This window comes from Somniosus microcephalus, chromosome 11, assembly GCF_052327205.1.
Source record: "Somniosus microcephalus isolate GS21.2 chromosome 11, FLI_Smic_1.0, whole genome shotgun sequence".
Classification (NCBI taxonomy): domain Eukaryota; kingdom Metazoa; phylum Chordata; class Chondrichthyes; order Squaliformes; family Somniosidae; genus Somniosus; species Somniosus microcephalus.
In genome coordinates this window covers 175,946,695-175,963,963 of record NC_140997.1, presented here as the reverse complement: position 1 = coordinate 175,963,963, position 17,269 = coordinate 175,946,695, and the positions used below count along the sequence as shown (strand labels likewise).

At 42.5% G+C, this 17,269-nt stretch overlaps 1 protein-coding gene across 2 annotated transcripts in view; it reads right to left on the bottom strand.

Moving 5' to 3' along the window:
* LOC147110995 (uncharacterized) overlaps window positions 1-17,269 on the bottom strand; it is a 147,804-nt gene that overhangs the window by 51,891 nt on the left and 78,644 nt on the right. Inside the window, exon 3 of one of the 2 annotated variants that reach the window (XR_015080026.1) lies at window positions 16,219-16,292. The exons of the other annotated variant lie outside the window; for it this stretch is intronic. The gene's annotated coding sequence lies outside the window, so the exon portion shown is untranslated. The remainder of the gene's footprint in view (window positions 1-16,218; window positions 16,293-17,269) is intronic. 2 annotated transcript variants of the gene reach the window in all.

The window sequence follows — 17,269 nt, the reverse complement described above, 5'->3', positions numbered from 1 at the left end:
CACTTATATACCGGTGTGGTCACCGTCGGTATTACAGTATACAGCAGCCAGGATAAAGTAGTGCCACACCTAAAATAGTTCTCTTAAAGGTGGATGGTTACATACAATAGTTCTCTTAAAGGTAGAACAGTTACATACACTACAGCAAAGGCTTCCCACACGTTGGAAATCAATTGGACAATTCAGTTAAAATTGCGTCAATCTCCCACATCCATTTAGATTCGTGTGGGAAACACGAAATTCGGATAACACACCATCCCGCACCTGAGTTAAAATCCCCCCCCGTTAACTCTGTTTCTCTCTCCACGGATGCTGCCTGGCCTGCTGAGTATTTCCAGCATTTTCTGTTGTTATTTCAGATTTCCAGCATCCGCAGTATTTTGCTATTGTATTAATGTAAGGCTGACAACGGTTTGTGAGCAGAACTGCCCTCCTCAATGATGACAGTTTGGATGTTCTTCTGGAAGAGATGCAGTAAGAATATATGAAAAGGCGGCCAAGAAAAGACCATCAGGCCTATCAAATCCACCATCCATTCAATGGTGCAACTTTGCGCACCATTCGCTCACCCCCTAACCATGCTATGTCCTGGGAGAGGCAAAAAACAGAAAAAAGGGAAAACCTTGGGGAATTCCTTTCCAACTTACTAAGGTAATCAAGCAAACTTAAAGGATATTGGCCCAGTAATTCCTCTCTGAACACGTGAGTACGGTCGGGGTACTCACGCGTCTGGCCGGAGGAAATGCCCGTGTTCAGCATGCACAGCGCATGCGGGGAAAACCGGCATTTCCAGTCCTCTGAACGAAGGGGTTCAGAGGCACAGCGCGTGCGACTGCACAGGTAGCGCGTGCGCAGTGAAATTCCTTTTTTTTTTCAGAGTTGCCCGAGTGTAAAGGCCTCCGGTTTTTACGAATGGAAAAACCAGACGTAAGTACTTAGTTTTACAGGTAAGTGGGCTTTTAGTACAATTTAGAATTTTTTTTCCCACAGGTTTGTTATTTTTAAAGAATTTACAGTAAGGTAAGTTTAGTTTTAGCCCCGATTTTTAAAAAATTTATTTTTTTCAAAAATTTGATTAATTGTTTAAAATAGTTTTTTAAAGTTATTCATAGTTAATTTAATTATTGGGATGCTTTTTAAAATTTTATTTAAAGTTTAAGTAGTGTTTTGGGGTGCAGTACTTTTCATGAGTTTGACAGTCTTTACTATCAAACTTATGAATGAAGTTTCCCCTCCCCTGATTGGCTGAACAGTGCTCACCTGATCCCAGCCGGCACATCGCACTAACTACGCCGCTGGGTCAGGTTAGCACAGCGCGCCGGGATCAGAACCGGGCCACTTACAGGAAATCCACTGCAGGCCAGGTTTCAGATGTCGGCGCGCAGGGTGAGCGCACATCGGGGGCTTGCACGCGCGGCAAGCCCCCGACAGGAATTACTGGGCCATTGTATTAGCCCAGGCCTCCTCATAATCATATCAACTTATATCCTTATAATTAGCAATGTTCTTTCAGGAAATTAAGTTCTCTTTTAAAGAGCTGGGGTGGCCTCTTTATTATTCCAAATGCTAAAAGTTTACATTATGTTTATCTTTAAAAGAGCAGGATAGGTGCAAAGGAGGAGCAGTTGCTTGGTGCTTATGGTGGCAATACTAGACTTTGTGAAAATATTCAAGCTCTGTTTTTAAAATGAGGTTATTAAAAAACTTATTGCCTTCAAGGTGAAACAATAAATTTTGGCTTAATTTTTCTGTGCTCATAACTGCACATTAACCAATTTCTACAAAGTAAGATCACAATGTGGTATAAATTCCTACAGAACTGCCATCTGCAGATTACCATAATCTGTAATGTTTGGTTTAAGTATTATTGTGATTTGAGCATTTCCCAGCCAAAGCTTTGCAACTAGCAAATTAGTTGTGCTCAACAATGCTTTTGCAATTTGAATTGCATTTCAAAAAAAACTTAAAAACTGTAATTGCCTGTGCTAATTTAAAACCTCAAAGCAGTTCGTAAACTGCATGCAAGTGGAGCAGATTTAACTGGCTTGTTTAGCCAATCAAATTGAACTTTGGTCCTCATGAATTGAAGGAGACAATAGCATGGTAATTGCTTAGATTAAATTGTTGGATGCTTACAGCTATTCTGCAGGCAATTGACAGCAACAAGTTGAAATTATTAGGTTAAACATTTTTCTGCTTTGTTGTGTTGATGGTAGTAAAGAAAGCCACACAATATAAAAATTGAATGCCCTCACATCAAGGCAGGTGAAGGATTTGAACTTAAGGACTTATGTGAGCTACATATTGGCATATTACCACAACTAAAATGACTTTAAAGTATATTGAGACTCCAAATACTACAGCTCATACTATTGCAGATCCTGTGTACCATGTTAGTTTATTTTCTCATTTCTTCTTGGCACTTTTCCTGTGTATTTTTCCCAGTTAAACATAAGGCTGAATACATAAATAAATATAGAGAAGATGAAACTTGAACTACTTAAGTGAAAGCTTGGCTCACCGGTGTCAATTCAACTCTGAATCAGATGTTGGTTCAAGCTCCACTCACAGACTTGGCAAATAATCTAAGCTGACACTTCAGTAATGAATGAGTGTTGCATTGTTGGTCTGTATTTTGAATGAGACTTGAAACCAAGGCCCCCCTCGACTGTTCAGCACCTCATCCGTTCTGGTGCTGAGACCCTTATTCATGCCTTTGTCAGTTGTGGCTCAGTTGGTAGCACACTTGCCTCTGAGTTAGAAGGTTGTGGGTTCAAGTCCCACTTGAGCACATAAATCTAGGCTCACAATCCAGTGCAATGCTGAGGGAGCGCTGCACTGTCGGAGGTGCCGTCTTTCGGATGAGACGTTAAACCGAGGCCCTGTCTGCTCTCTCAGGTGAACATGAAAGATCCCATGGCACTATTTCAAAGAAGAGCAGGGAAGTTATCCCCGGTGTCTTGGCAAATATTTATCCCTCAATCAACATCACTAAAACCAGATTATCTGGTCATTATCACATTGCTGTTTGTGGGAGCTTGTTGTGCGCAAACTGCCACCTTTCATACATTACAACAGTGACTACACTCCAAAAGTACTTCATTGGCTGTAAAGTGCTTTGAGACGTCCGGTGGTTGTGAAAGGCGCTATATAAATGCAAGTCTTTCTTTTTTTGACACCTTCAAGCAGTATTTTTCTACGTTATAGGTGATATATAAATGCAAGTTGTTGTGTGTTCAGCTGCATTGAGATCAAATCTCTGCCTCTGTAGAGAATAAATCACTCTCAGACCACATTGTCTACTTTTCATTTAGTTCAAGTTTCAGGGTGCCACTTTGAATACAAGACCTATGTGGTTGCATTATCCTGCCCTAGGTTCTATTGGTAGAGAGAACAATCTGCAGCCCAGTAATTTGGATAATGTAGTGCTTTTACATTTTTCTGTATTTTGATCTATTCTTTTGTTTTTGTCTTTTCTACCTTAAGTTTCTTCTTTTAAATCGCTACATTTTTATCATTCTCAGCTTTTTGTGTTCTAATACTTGCATCATTCACCTAATGAAAGTGAGGTATGTCATGGAAAAGACTGAAGGATTGAAATCCAAACGGCAACCTGTCAAACAGTCCTAGATTTAGATTTTGAACAAACTCTAGATGACAGAGATGGAGCCAGTTGTGAGGTAGCTGTTTGGAAAGGCCAAGATTGTGACTTTATCAATTTAGCCACAGCTTCAAACCATTTAAAGCCAGAAATGGTTATTTGAATCAGATTCCTCTATCAAGAGCAGAACATGCAGTATGCATTTAACTTTGTGATTACATTTTATGTATATTTTTGAAAAATGCAATACTCAACATTACTAGATCACATATAATTGGACAGTGCCGAGTTTCACACCGATTGATGTAGTATGCTTTTTACATATAACATAATTCAAAAAATAAAAGGATTACCAAAAAAAAAAGCTTATTACAGTGATACCTCCTCAAAATTCAAACTTATAAATCACATTATATCTAAAAGCTTCAACAACATCCAGCAAGTATATTTTATCCTTTACGAAGAATTTAAAACCAGTTTGACAGCCTGACAAAGATTCAGCCAGCTTATCAAAAGTATAGGCAGCTAAACTGCCATTGAAAAATCCAGCTACAATTGTAAGAGCAAAGAAGCTTTTAATGATCAATGTCAGAATGTTGAATATGGGAATAAAAGATTGACAGAAAAGTAGAGTGAATCTGACATAAAACAACAAGCAAGAGGTAAGGTATGTTTGAGGGAGGGGCAAGAGATAGCACGAAGAAAGACATTTAGTGTGGCTGGGGAGTACAAATGCTCACCATGGAGACGAGCTAGCTTCTTTATATCAATAAAATAAATTTAAAAGCTTTCATTCTACTGGAGTATTGCAGCCTTTTGATTTCCAACTCAATATACTCAAACATTAATTAAACAACCTATTAATCTGGGTCTTCTAAACGAGAACAAACAGGAATTTCATAATTAACATTTTCTCTTTTTTCAAATTTGTGTACCTACATATGTAACACGCATTGACTATTTACACAATTTAAACCTTTAAAAAGGACATGGAAAATAATAAAGAGGAGCATTATTTATGGAAATCAATATATCAATATCGTAAATTTGAACACTGCATGCACCTGAATAATTCATCATAAATTAAAAGTAAGCATATATGGTAATAAATAAAAACAAACGATAAACAGTTTAGGGAAAAAGAGATAGAGGAAGTCCATGAGCATGATTCACAAATAAAAGTAAATTGGAGTATAATCAAAAATCATTCCCCAGCACTTTATAAGACAAAGTACCCATAAAGAGGGACCTATGGACAATACAGGGGGATCAAGAGTCATGATCTTGGGTTTTTCTGTACAACACTAACTCAATAAGACATCATGATCAGCTTTTCATGTTCTTAATCTACAGTATTTTATTCTATTCAATTTTTTTACCGTATTTTTATTCTTTTGAGCATAGAGAATGCACAAAAGCACTTTGATACATATTCTGTATTTTATAACTACAGCTTTTTTTAAAACTCCATACTAGTTGGTCTCCTCTGCTTTTTCTTACAGAAAAAAATGAAAAAAGAAAGTTACTCTTTCTTCCTGTACCGAACGCTATCTAATTTAGAAGTAGCCAACCTTTTTGTCTTAGTGGGCTACTTAGCTGTGTATCATGGAGCCTTGTGGGCCACATACCATATAAACAAGTGCAATACAGAATAACAAATTCAGGGAATAGAAACACAGAAACATACTTCAAAACAGTTGATAGAAAATTGTTCTTTTAAAAAAAAGAAACTCTACAGGAGCATTTTCTTTTACTTAATGCCCTTCGTCCTTTCTCAACATCCTGTGAGAAGAATTTCTCAGTCATTTATATTCATCGCTTCTTTTAGGCAACAGATTTGCCATTCTACATTCTCTTATGCCAGAACTATATCATAAAATGTAATATACAAGTTTACATGTTCATCTTGTTACGTACTTATCAATCTTCTGAAGATAATTTTATACTCCAAAATTGCCAAGCGCCTGGCTGGGTCTGCTCTAACTCCCAATGTGCTGCTGCAATCTGCTCACCCTTCCCATTTACTTCCCCACCTCATCTGCTGTCCCCACAAATGTACTGGCTTTAATCTGCTGTCCTTCTCTGATCTGTTCTTCCTGGTGTGCTATGCTCACCTCTCACTCTCATCACACTTAAGCAACAGGAGCAGTAGATTAGGAGCATAAACGAATTAGATAACTGGCACACATGGCATGTGCAGAGTTATGAGATCATTTCTGTGTATAATTTTGTCTTTTGGAGGTTGATGACAGGGGAATGTAGACTTCAGTCTTGTGAAGGAATTTGGCAGAAGTCTTTGACAGTGAGGGAATTTGTGAGGACGTGGTGGAGAAAAGGCAGGTGCGAGATGGCTTTTTTGGGTCTTTTCACCTCCACTTCATCATCATTACCTTCAGCTTCCAGAAGCAGCAAACCTTTCTTCATTGTGATAGTATGCAGATCACAGCAAGCTCCAGTGATTCTTGAGACTCTTACTGGACTATATTGCAAGGTTCTATCAGATTTATCCAGGTACCTAAAATGGGACTTGAGAATTTCTATAATCTACTCAATCATACTTCTTGTAGTGGATTGAGCCTCATTGCATCGGATATCCCCCTTGGTTTGTTGAAGCCTTATTGGAGTCAGCCATGACTGCAGCGGGTAGCTCTGATCACTAATCAACCATCCGGATATATGGCTCCAAATATGAGGGCTGGTACAGTGGATTGTCATATGATGAACGGGTCCTGGCAGTTTCCTGGGTATTGTGTGCAGAATAAGGTGACTGGTGTCACACACCAGCTGGCTGACAATAGAATGATAACCTTTCCTATTCATAAACTTGAGGGGGTTGTCATATGGGGCTTTGTGTGCTACATGTGTTCCATCAATTGTCCCCTGCACCTGTGGGAACCCTTCCAGAATTTGGATAGCTCGCTCCTCCTCTCACTCTCCGTTTGTCATTGGGAAGGATATGAATTGTGCAGAGCTCCTGAATACAGCAAGTGACGTTCTTGATGCAGTGGTAAGCATCTGCCTGATTAATGCAGCAAAGGTCACCTGAAACTGCCTGGAAGGAACCAGATGCAAAGAAAATCAAGGCAGTGGTGACCTTGACTGGTACAGACAATGTTGTTCTTTTGGTGGAAGTGAGCTACAGGTCTTCTGCTAGCAGTTAGACATATTTCCCCAATAACCTCCGAGGGGAACAACAGCTGTAGAAGAAATGGCCTAAGTCAGACTGAATGCTGAGAAAGGAAAGGGCTAATACTAATTAAACTATGAATGGTTATACAAATAAAATATTCCTTACCAGGGATAGAAAACAAGCCATCAATACCACAGGCCCACAGATGACTTGTTAAGGAGGACCGAAAGATGCCCTGCCTTATCTGGAACTTTGTGTGACTCCTTTGTTAGCAAAGCCCTGAGAAATTTGGGAGTAAATAAGCAACCTGGCACATTTAGGTGCCAGTGCTTCATTGATTTGGAGGTTATCATGGGTGCCAATCAGGATGTGTGAGGTGACTGACGCCAGAAGAGCTGAATTCTATTAATGTATGTCCCTCAGAGTAGTCAATAGAATTGAGGAGGTTTCTTTAGAAATTAAAAGTAGTGGGCTGAATTCTGAGGCATCCCGCCCAATGGAAAGGAGGCATTGGTACCCTGAAAATGGTGGGGAATTACTTACCCCATTCCCGCTGTCGCTGTGGTCACCGCAAAACTCCCCAGGGCTTACCATTGGGCAGTTGCAGAACTCCATCTCCTACTACAAGTCACTGGGTAGACCCATGTAAAATGCAAATTGGGGTGCTATGACGTATATAGGACCTCATATGCCATTTTCGCAGAGTACAGGACAGTCCAGCCAAATATGGTCCCACACCTAAGTCTGTGCCTGCTTTTGTGGGGCCAGGAGGAGCAGGAGTGCTCCTCCGAGCCCCCAAAAATACTGCAGGCTGCGGCCGACCTAGCTCGTCCCATTCCTCCCCGCCTCTAGGATCTACCTGCAGTTGCCTCCAGCATCCCAGCCAGCCAACATTCCTGTGACCCAAAACTGGCGTGCTGCCTCAGAACATCCGCGCCTCAAAATCACAGCAGCCTCTTCGCTATCAGAACAGGCAGCTGGTCAGCGGGTCAGCCGCACAAAAGTCAATATTTATCCCAGTGTTTTTAACACTAAAGTTCAACTTTTAGTCCTCAATCTCAGTCCAAAAATCTGCAACTGACAAACTAATTGAACAAAGGTCTTTAAGGAAATATGATGTCATGGCGATAATGGAGTCCTGGCTCAAAAAAGGGCAGGATTGGGTACTAAATATTCCTGGTTATAAGGTGTTCAGGAAAGATAGGGAAGGAAAGAAAGGAGGTGGGGTGGCAGTATTGATTAAGGAGAATATTACAGAGCTGGAGAGAGAGGATGTCCTGGAAGGGTCAAGGACAGAATCTATTTGGTAAGAGTTAAGAAATAATAGAGGTGCCATTACACTACTAGGTGTATTCTATAGGCCACCTACTAGTGGGAAGGATATAGGGGAGAAAATATGCAGAGAAATTACAGAGAGATGCAAGAGCTATAGAGTAGTGATAATGGGGTCTTCGATTATCCTAATATAGACTGAGGATAGCAATAGAGTAAAGAGCAGAGAGGGGGAAGAATTTCTGAAGTGTGTTCAGGAGAACGTTCTTGATCAGTACGTTTCTGGCCCAATGAGGAAGGAGGCATTGCTGGATCTGGTTCTGGGGAATGAGGTGGGTCAAGTGGAGCAAGTGTCAGTAGGGGAACATTTTGGGAACAGTGATCATAGTATCATAAGGTTTAGATTAGCTATGGAAAAGGACAAGGAGCAATCTAGAGTAAAAATACTTATCTGGAGGAGGGCCAATTTCAGTGGGTTGAGAATGGATCTGGCCCAGGTAAATTGGAATCAAAAATTGGCAGGCAAAACTGAAATCGAACAATGGGCTGCCTTTAAAGGAGAGATGGTTCGGGTACAGTCGAGGTACATTTCCACAAGGGGGAAAGTTAGGGCAACCAAAGTCAGAGATCCCTAGATGACGAAAGAGACAGAGAGTAAGATGAAGCAGAAAAAGGAGGCGTATGACAGATGTCAGGTTGAGAATACAACTGAGAACCAGGCTGAATATAGAAAGTTCAGAGAGGAAGTGAAAAAGTAAAGAGGGGCAATGAGAGAGTATGAGAATAGACTGGCAGCTAACATAAAAGGGAATCTAAAAGTCTTCTGTAGGCATATATAAATAATAAATATGTAGTAAGAAGAGGGGTGGGGCTGATTAGGGACCAAAAAGGAGACCTATGCATGGAGGCAGAGGATATGGCCGAGGTACTAAATGAGTACTTTGCATCTATCTTTACCAAGGAAGAAGATGCTGCCAAAGTCATAGTGAAAGAGGAGGTTGTTGAGATATTGGATGGGATAAAAATGGATAAAAAGGAGGTACTAGAAAGGCTGGCTGTTCTTAAAGTCACCAGGACCAGATGGGATGCATTCTAGGATGCTGAGGGAGGTAAGGGTGGAAATTGCGGAGCTACTGGCCATAATCTGCCAATCCTCCTTAGATACGGGGGTGGTGCCAGAGGACTGGAGAATTGCAAATGTTACACCCTACACCCTTGTTCAAAACAGGGTGTAAGGATAAACCTAGCAACTACAAACCAGCCAGTTTAACCTCAGTAGTGGGGAAACTTTTAGAAACAATAATCAGGGACAAAATTAACAGTCACTTGGACAAGGGTGAATTAATTAAGGAAAGCCAGCATGGATTTGGTAAAGACAAATCATGTTTAACCAACTTGATCAAGTTTTTTAATAAGGTAACAGAGAGGGTTGATGAGGGCAATGCGGTTGACGTAGTGTACACGGATTTCCAAAAGGCTTTCGACAAAGTGCCACATAATAGGCTTGCCAGCAAAGTTGAAGCCCATGGAATAAAAGGGGCAGTGGCAGCATGGATACAAAATTGGCTAAGTAACAGGAAACAGAGTAGTGGTGAACGGTTGTTTTTTGGACTGGAGGAAAGTATACAGTGGTGTTCCCCAGGGGTCGGTACTAGGACCACTGCTTTTCTTGATACATATTAATGACTTGGGCTTGGGTGTACAGGGCACAATTTGAAAATTTGCAGATGACACAAAACTTGGAAGTATAGTGAACAATGAGGAGGATAGTGATAGACTTCCAGAGGACATTGATGGGCTGGTGGAATGGGTGGACACGTGGCAGATGAAATTTAATGCAGAAAAGTGCAAAGTGATACATTTTGGTAGGAAGAACGGTGCATGAACAGAGAGACCTAGGGGTATATGTGCACAAATCGTAGAAGGTGGCAGGGCAGGTTGTGAAAGCAGTTAAAAAAGCATACGGTCTTCTGGGCTTCATAAATAAAGGCATAGAGTACAAAAGGAATGATGTGAAGGCCTTAGAGAGGGTGCAGAAGAGATTTACAAGAATGATTCCAGGGCTGAGGGGCTTCAGCTACGTGGATAGACTGGAGAAGCTGGGGTTGATCTCCTTACAGCAGAGAAGGTTGAGAGGAGATTTCATAGAGGTGTTCAAAATCATGATGGGTCTAGACAGAGTAGATAGAGAGAAACTGTTCCCATTGGTGGAAGGGTCGAGAACCAGATTTAAGGTGATTGACAGAAGAACCAATGGTGACATGAGGAAAATCTTTTTTATGCAGCAAGTAGTTATGATCTGGAATGCACTGCCTGAAAGGGTGGTGGAGGCAGATTCAATCTTGGCTTTTGAAAGGGAATTGGATAAGTACCTGAAGGAAAAAAAATTGCAAGGCTACGGGGAATGGGCGGGGGAGTGGGACTAGCTGAAGTGCTCTTGCAGAGAGCCAGCATGGGCTCAATGGGCCGAATGTCCTCCTTCTGTGCTGTAACCAGTCTATGATTCTATCATTCTAAGAGGGCAAAATACTAACAATTCCATCCATATTGTAAGAATTCGCAATAATTTACAGCTCTGAAGATTAATTTTTTTGATTAAAGAATCCCTGGGTGATACACCTTTAAAAATTTCAGGGATCAAAAATGGCCATCAGACCGCATGGCCGAAGACAAAGGACTTGGAAAACAGCTTTCTGTGTCTGTGAAGAAAGGTTCAACGGCAGTCAAATCTGTCAATCAAAGAGGAGTTTCCCCCCGCCCTGCAGCAGGACAATCAATGCCTGTTTACAGAATGTTATACAATGTTGACTCTAAGATCAAGTGCTTGAAACTGCCAGCATGAACAAAGGAACTTTGTTTGCTAAGCACTCAAGACGGTCAATCAATTGCGGTTCCAGATGACCACAGGACAATGCTTTGTTTACAAAGAAATTGAATGCTATTAGCATTTGTTTGTATATCAAGTGGACACATCCAAACTGAGGAGAAACCGTTTAAATGAATGGGAGAACACATTCAAACCCATTACTGGACAATGGGGCAGTTGGATCCCTTTTGTTTTAGCCCAGAAACACCAGGATCTGGGCGGGCCCCAAATGGGGGTATAAAAGATAGCTTCCCAGAAGCATCTTTCTCTCTCTCTGGCCTCGCCTCCATGTGCCTCTATAGCGTGGGAGCCTGCCTGAGGAAGTAGAACACCAGCAGTTTACTTTTAAAACACTGGGGTATATCTTACTTCGGGGCAGTGAAGATCTAAGTTCACAGGGCACGGAGCAGGCATTTCCAGTGGTGAGCATATATTTTTCTGGCCTTCCACAAGGCAACTTAGGATAGGTACAGGGGTGGGAGTAAAAGGGAATTTTGTTAAGAACTGTGATTTTAGTTGATTTTCCCTCGTTGTGTCCGTCTCTCCTCCCCATTTAAGTAAGACAGTGTTGCACCTAGCAGAGAAGTGCTATAGTGAACACTGAATTCAGTATTTAAAACTGTATTAAAAAGGAGTAGCTGTTTCAAAGTACTGTATTTAAAACTGTATTAAAAGGAGTGTTGCACCAAGCAAAGAAGTGCTGTGGTGAACGCTGTTAGCTGTTTTTTTAAGTAACTGTATTTAAAGTGCTGTTTTTAAGTAAAAGCCACTAAGCTAAGGTGCTGTAGTGAGCAAAGTGTTTCTATATTAAAAGTGCTGTTAAAAGGAGTGTTGCGCTAAGCAGAGAAGTGCTTCAGTGAACACTTTACAGCTGTATTAAAGTGCTGTTTTTAAGTAAAAGCCACTAAGATAAGGTGCTGTAGTGAGCAAAAGGGTTTTTAAGTAAAAGGTGCTGGATTTAAAATAAAGTAGTGTTGCACTGAGCAGGGAGCGCTCTAGTGGACACTGAGGGTATTGCGTTAAGCAAAAGTGTTGTACCAGGCATAAGAGCTATATCGATTTTTCTAAGTTGTTTCTAAGCACGGTGGCATAGTGGTTAGCACTGTTGCCTCACAGCGCCAGGGACCCGGGTTCAAATCCGGCCTCGGGTGACTGTCTGTGTGGAGTTTGCACATTCTCCCCGTGTTTGCGTGTGTTTCCTCCGGGTGCTCCGGTTTCCTCCCACAGTCCAAAGATGTGCGGGTTAGTTTGATTGGCCATGATAAAAATGGGCCCTCAGTGTTAGGGGGGATTAAATATGTGGGGTTACGGAGTTACGGGGATAGGGCTTGGGTGGGATGGCTGTCGGTGTAGGGACCGGGTGCTAGGGTTTGGATGATCAGCCATGATCTCGTTGAATGGCGGAGCAGGCTCGAAGGGCCGAATGGCCTACTCCTGCTCCTATGTTTCTATGTTTCTTTTGTTTTCAATAAATACTGGTCTGTTTTGCACCCAAACCACGAGTCACGTTGTTTTCTGTCTACATCGCTACCGAATAAGTCCGGCGGTCAGAACCAGGAGGAATAGGGGAGCGCTTGGAAACCGCAAGGGGGTCCCTGGAGCAGCTCAGAGGCTTCTGACTGGCCAGAGACAAATAACCCCAACCCCGCTAGCGTGTGCTAATTCCTTACAATATCCAATATGGAATTCATAAAGTTGCTATTAATGTCAACATTTCCCATGGTGAACTTTGAAAGATGGTCTGTTGAATACAGCATTCTTTATTTTTGGTCATAAATTCATTTTTAGACATAAAAACAATTTCAAAAATGATCATCACAGTGAGGTAACTATGTTATGGCACACTCCACCTCCACCCCAAGTGCAACAGGCTTCTGAAATGAATCCCTTTGTCTATGAACTGTACAAAACAATAGGAATAGAATTTCACATGCACATTCTCCTAATACAATTAGGTATTAGGGCTTTCACTGCCTATTCACTTAAAAGCCCCAGACATGCTAAGTGTAATGATCTTTAAGGTATACTGTTATCTGTCACTCTAAGTTTCACTAAGAGGCTTTAGTCAAAAGCTGATGTGGTTCTGAAGATTACCATTTTCTTGCCAATTATGTAAGGTTATCTCTGTATCAGTTCCCTCATGACTCAGCTTTAGTACATAAAAGCTTTCTAGATGATGGCAGACTGACATGTTTCACTGTTCCTTTCCTGTATTTTTATAGTATTGGATATGGAATTGAGATGTGAACTACTGACTGGTTTCTAATTATCAATAATATAAAAACCAGATTAATGCATGCTTAATTCAAATATAATTTTCATCCAACCAAATAATTCCTCAGCAATTAGCCTCAAGTACTCACAAACGCTGCCAAATATGCATTTTTCACCCTCTTCATTATTAGTTGCAAAATCTATGGCTCCTCTCATAACATTGAAGGGTTCTATACTAAGTTTAAAAAGTCCCCATGAATTTTTTTAAACATGCCATTGCACTGGGCTAGAGTTACATAAAGCTCAAGATGTGCATAATGACTTACTAAAGATGGTCGCACACCTCCCAGCTTCAGTGCATCCAGGAGTCAGATCGGGACCTGACTCCCAAGTTATACTGCTGCTTTTGCATCAATGAAAATGTGATAGTATAAGGGGAATCCAAATGAGAAGAATTCTAGTTATGCCATTGTTGCAGTGTTGTGCAGCTAGCACCATCAGTCTGTCTATAAGCAGAACCATACTGACAATGGGAAAAGAGAGATCAGATCAGACTTAGCCTTTGTTACCTCTAGACTTGGCTATTCCAACGCACCCCTGGCTGGCCTACCACATTCTACCCTACGTAAACTTGAGGTCATCCAAAACTCGGCTGCCCGTGTCCTAACTTGCACCAAGTCCCGTTCACCCATCACCCCTGTGCTCGCTGACCCCCATTGGCTCCTGGTTAAGCAATGCTTCAATTTCAAAATTCTCATCCTTATTTTCAAATCCCTCCATGGTCTTGCCCCTCCCTATCTTTGTAATTTCCTTCAGCCCCACAACCCGCCCCACCCCCACCCCCGACATATCTGCGCTCCTCAAATTCTGCCCTGTGGAGCATCCTTAATTATAATCGCTCAACCATCGGTAGCCGTGCCTTCAGCTGCCTAGGCCCTAAGCTCTGGAACTCCCTCCCTAAACCTGTCCGCCTCTCTACCTCTCTTTCCTCCTTAAGACACTCCTTAAAACCTATCTCTTTGACCAAGCTTTTGGTCATCTGCCCTAATTTCTTCTTATGTGGCTCAGTGTAAAATTTTTGTCTTATAACACTCCTATGAAATGCCTTGGGACGTTTTACTACGTTAAAGGCGCTAAATAAATGTTGTTGTTATGTTAGCACCTGGATTTCATTTTGGAGGACATTCTCCATAGCCGAGATCAATTGTGGCAAAGCAGCATTAGATTTTCTGAAGCTACAATGATTGCAAAGAATCACAGAATGGTTACAGCACGGAAGAAGGCCATTCGGCCCGTCAAGCCCGTGCCGGCTCTCTGCAAGAGCACTTCAGCTAGTCCCACTCTCCTGCCCTTCCCCCGTAGCCTTGCAAATTTTTTCCTTCAGGTACTTATCCAACTCCCTTTTGAAATGCACGATTGAGTCTGTCTCCACCACCCTTTCAGGTATTGCATTCCAGATCCTAACCACTCGCTGAGTAAAAAAGATTTTCCTCATGTCGCCTTTGGTTCTTCTGTCAATCCTCTGGTTCTCGACCCTTTTGACAATGGGAACAGTTTCTCTCTATCTACTCTGTCCAAACCCCTCATGGTTTTGAACACCTCTATCAAATCTCCTCTCAATCTTCATTGCTCTAAGGAGAACAACCCCAGCTTCTCCAGTCTATCCACGTAACTGAAGTCCCTCATCCCTGGTACCATTCTTGTAAATCTTTTCTGCACCCTCTCTAAGGCCTTCACATCCTTCCTAAAGTGTGCTGCCCAAAATTGGACACAATACTCCAGTTGAGGTCGGACCAGTGTTTTATAAAGGTTCATCATTGTACTTTATTCCTCTATTCATGAAGCCCAGGATCCCATAAGCTTTTTCAGCTGCTTTCTCAACCTGCCCTGCCACCTTCAACGATTTGTGCCCATATACCTCTAGGTCTCTCTGTTTATGCATCCCCTTTAGGATTGTACCCTTTAGTTTATATTTCCTCTCTTCATTCTTTCTACCAAATTGTATCACTTCGCACTTTTCTGCATTAAATTTCATCTGCCACCTGTCTGCCCATTCCACCAACCTATTTATGTCCTCTTGTAGTCTATCCTCCTCACTGTTCACTATACTTTCAAGTTTTGTCATCTGCAAATTTTGAAATTGTGCCCTGTACACCCACATCCAAGTCATTAATATGTATCAAGAAAAGCAGTGGTCCTAGAACCGACTCCTGGGGAGCACCACTCTTTCCTCCAGTCCAAAAGACAACCGTTCACCACTACTCTGTTTCCTGTCACTTAGCCAAATTTGTATCCATGCTGCCACCGTCCCTTTTATTCCATGGGCTTCAACTTTGCTGGCAAGCCGATTATGTGGCACTTTATCAAATGCCTTTTGGAAATCCGTGTACACCACGTCAACCACATTGCCCTCATCAACCCTCTCTATTACCTCATCAAAAAATGTGATCAAGTTGGTTAAACATGATTTGCCTTTGACAAATCCATGCTGGCTTTCCTTAATTAATCCACACTTGTCCAAGTGACTGTTAATTTTGTCCCTGATTATTGTTTCTAAAAGCTTCTCCACTACCGAGGTTAAACTGACTGGCCTGTAGTTGCTGGGTTTATCTTTACACCCTTTTTTGAACAAGGGTGTAACATTTGCAATTCTCCAATCCTCTGGCACCACCCCCATTTCTAAGGAGGATTGGAAGATTATGGCCAGTACCTCCGCGATTTCTTCCTTCACTTCCCCCAGCGTCCTAGGATGCATCCCATCTGGTCCTGGTGATTTATCTACTTTAAGTACAGCCAGCCTTTCTAGTACATCCTCTTTAGCAATTTTTATCCCATCCAGTATCTCCTCTACCTCCACCTTCACTATGTCTGTGGCAGCATCTTCTTCCTTGGTGAAGACAAATGCAAAGTGCTCAGCCATACCCTCTGCCGCCATGCGTAGGTCTCCTTTTTGGTTCCTAATCATCCCCGAAATTTATGAGATGAAACTAGTTGGGGTAAGGCAGGCTTTTAATAACTAATTACATTTTGTAATGCCGTAAGTCAGTTTAGCATTTAATAGTTAAACTAAGGTTCCAAAAATAAATTGCAAATTAGAGATTCACACAATGAATTCTAGAAATGTTAATAACTCACCTGATTGATGTCAAACTACTGGAAGTGCACTATTGCTCTGATGTCATCACATATACTGCCAATTTCTTTCTGTCCTGTTTTGTTGAACAATAAAACAATACAATATTTTCATCCATTTTGTTAATTTTTCTCCCTCCTCTTTAAGTTCCCTGTGTCTCACACTACGCCTTGTTGAAGAGGGTATGCATGTTTATGTTCCCCAGTCCTAAACACATAAAAATATTTTGGCCTAGAAATTCAGTGGGCCTTGCGCCCACTTAGCGCCTAAAGAGGTCTTTTGCGCCGACGGGGTGGTAGCGCGGAAATTGAGTGCAGCGGTATTGGCGGCGGTAGCCGTTAGCGCTGCGCCGGGACCGATGACATCATCGGTGTGCGCGGTGGCCCGTAACGCCCCGAAACCGCACCGATCCCCATATTTATTTGCGCCCGCCTCCTCCGAAGCGGGCGCAAACAGCGACCAGAAAACGGGGCCGTCCTGCTGCCATAGTGGGGCGCTTTAAAGCTGAAGGTGCGGCCGGCCGCTTTTTCGGCGGCCGCCTGCCCGCACCTCCTTCCCCGGCCTCCTCCACCCCCCCCCCCCCCGCGGCATTGCCGGCTGGTTTCCGTGGAGCCCGGCACTTCTCCGTTGTGCCGGGCTCTTTTGCCGGCACTCGCGATCGGGGCTCCGGCCGTTGCAGGCACCTCCCCCTTAAGAGAAGGAGGAGGCCTGCAGTACCGCAGCCTGCCGCACCGCATCGGGTGGCGCTGCGGCAACTAGCGCGCCGATATTCAGTTGCAGCGCTCCAAACGGAGGCGGGCACACCCTGGTATAGCGCCCGCTTCCGAATTGGGGTGCAGAAGACGAATATACGGCGTGCGCTAATGCCTCCCCGCCCAGCGCTAACTTTTGGGCGCGAGCGAGCTGCCCGCGCCCAAGTGAATTTCTAGGCCTTTGTGTTTTAAAGATAACACTACAATTCTAGCTAATATGGTGTCACGTGACATGTGAATGACATTTCAATACTGAAGACAAAACATTTTGCTCCCCTGACTATGTATTTTTGTTGAATAT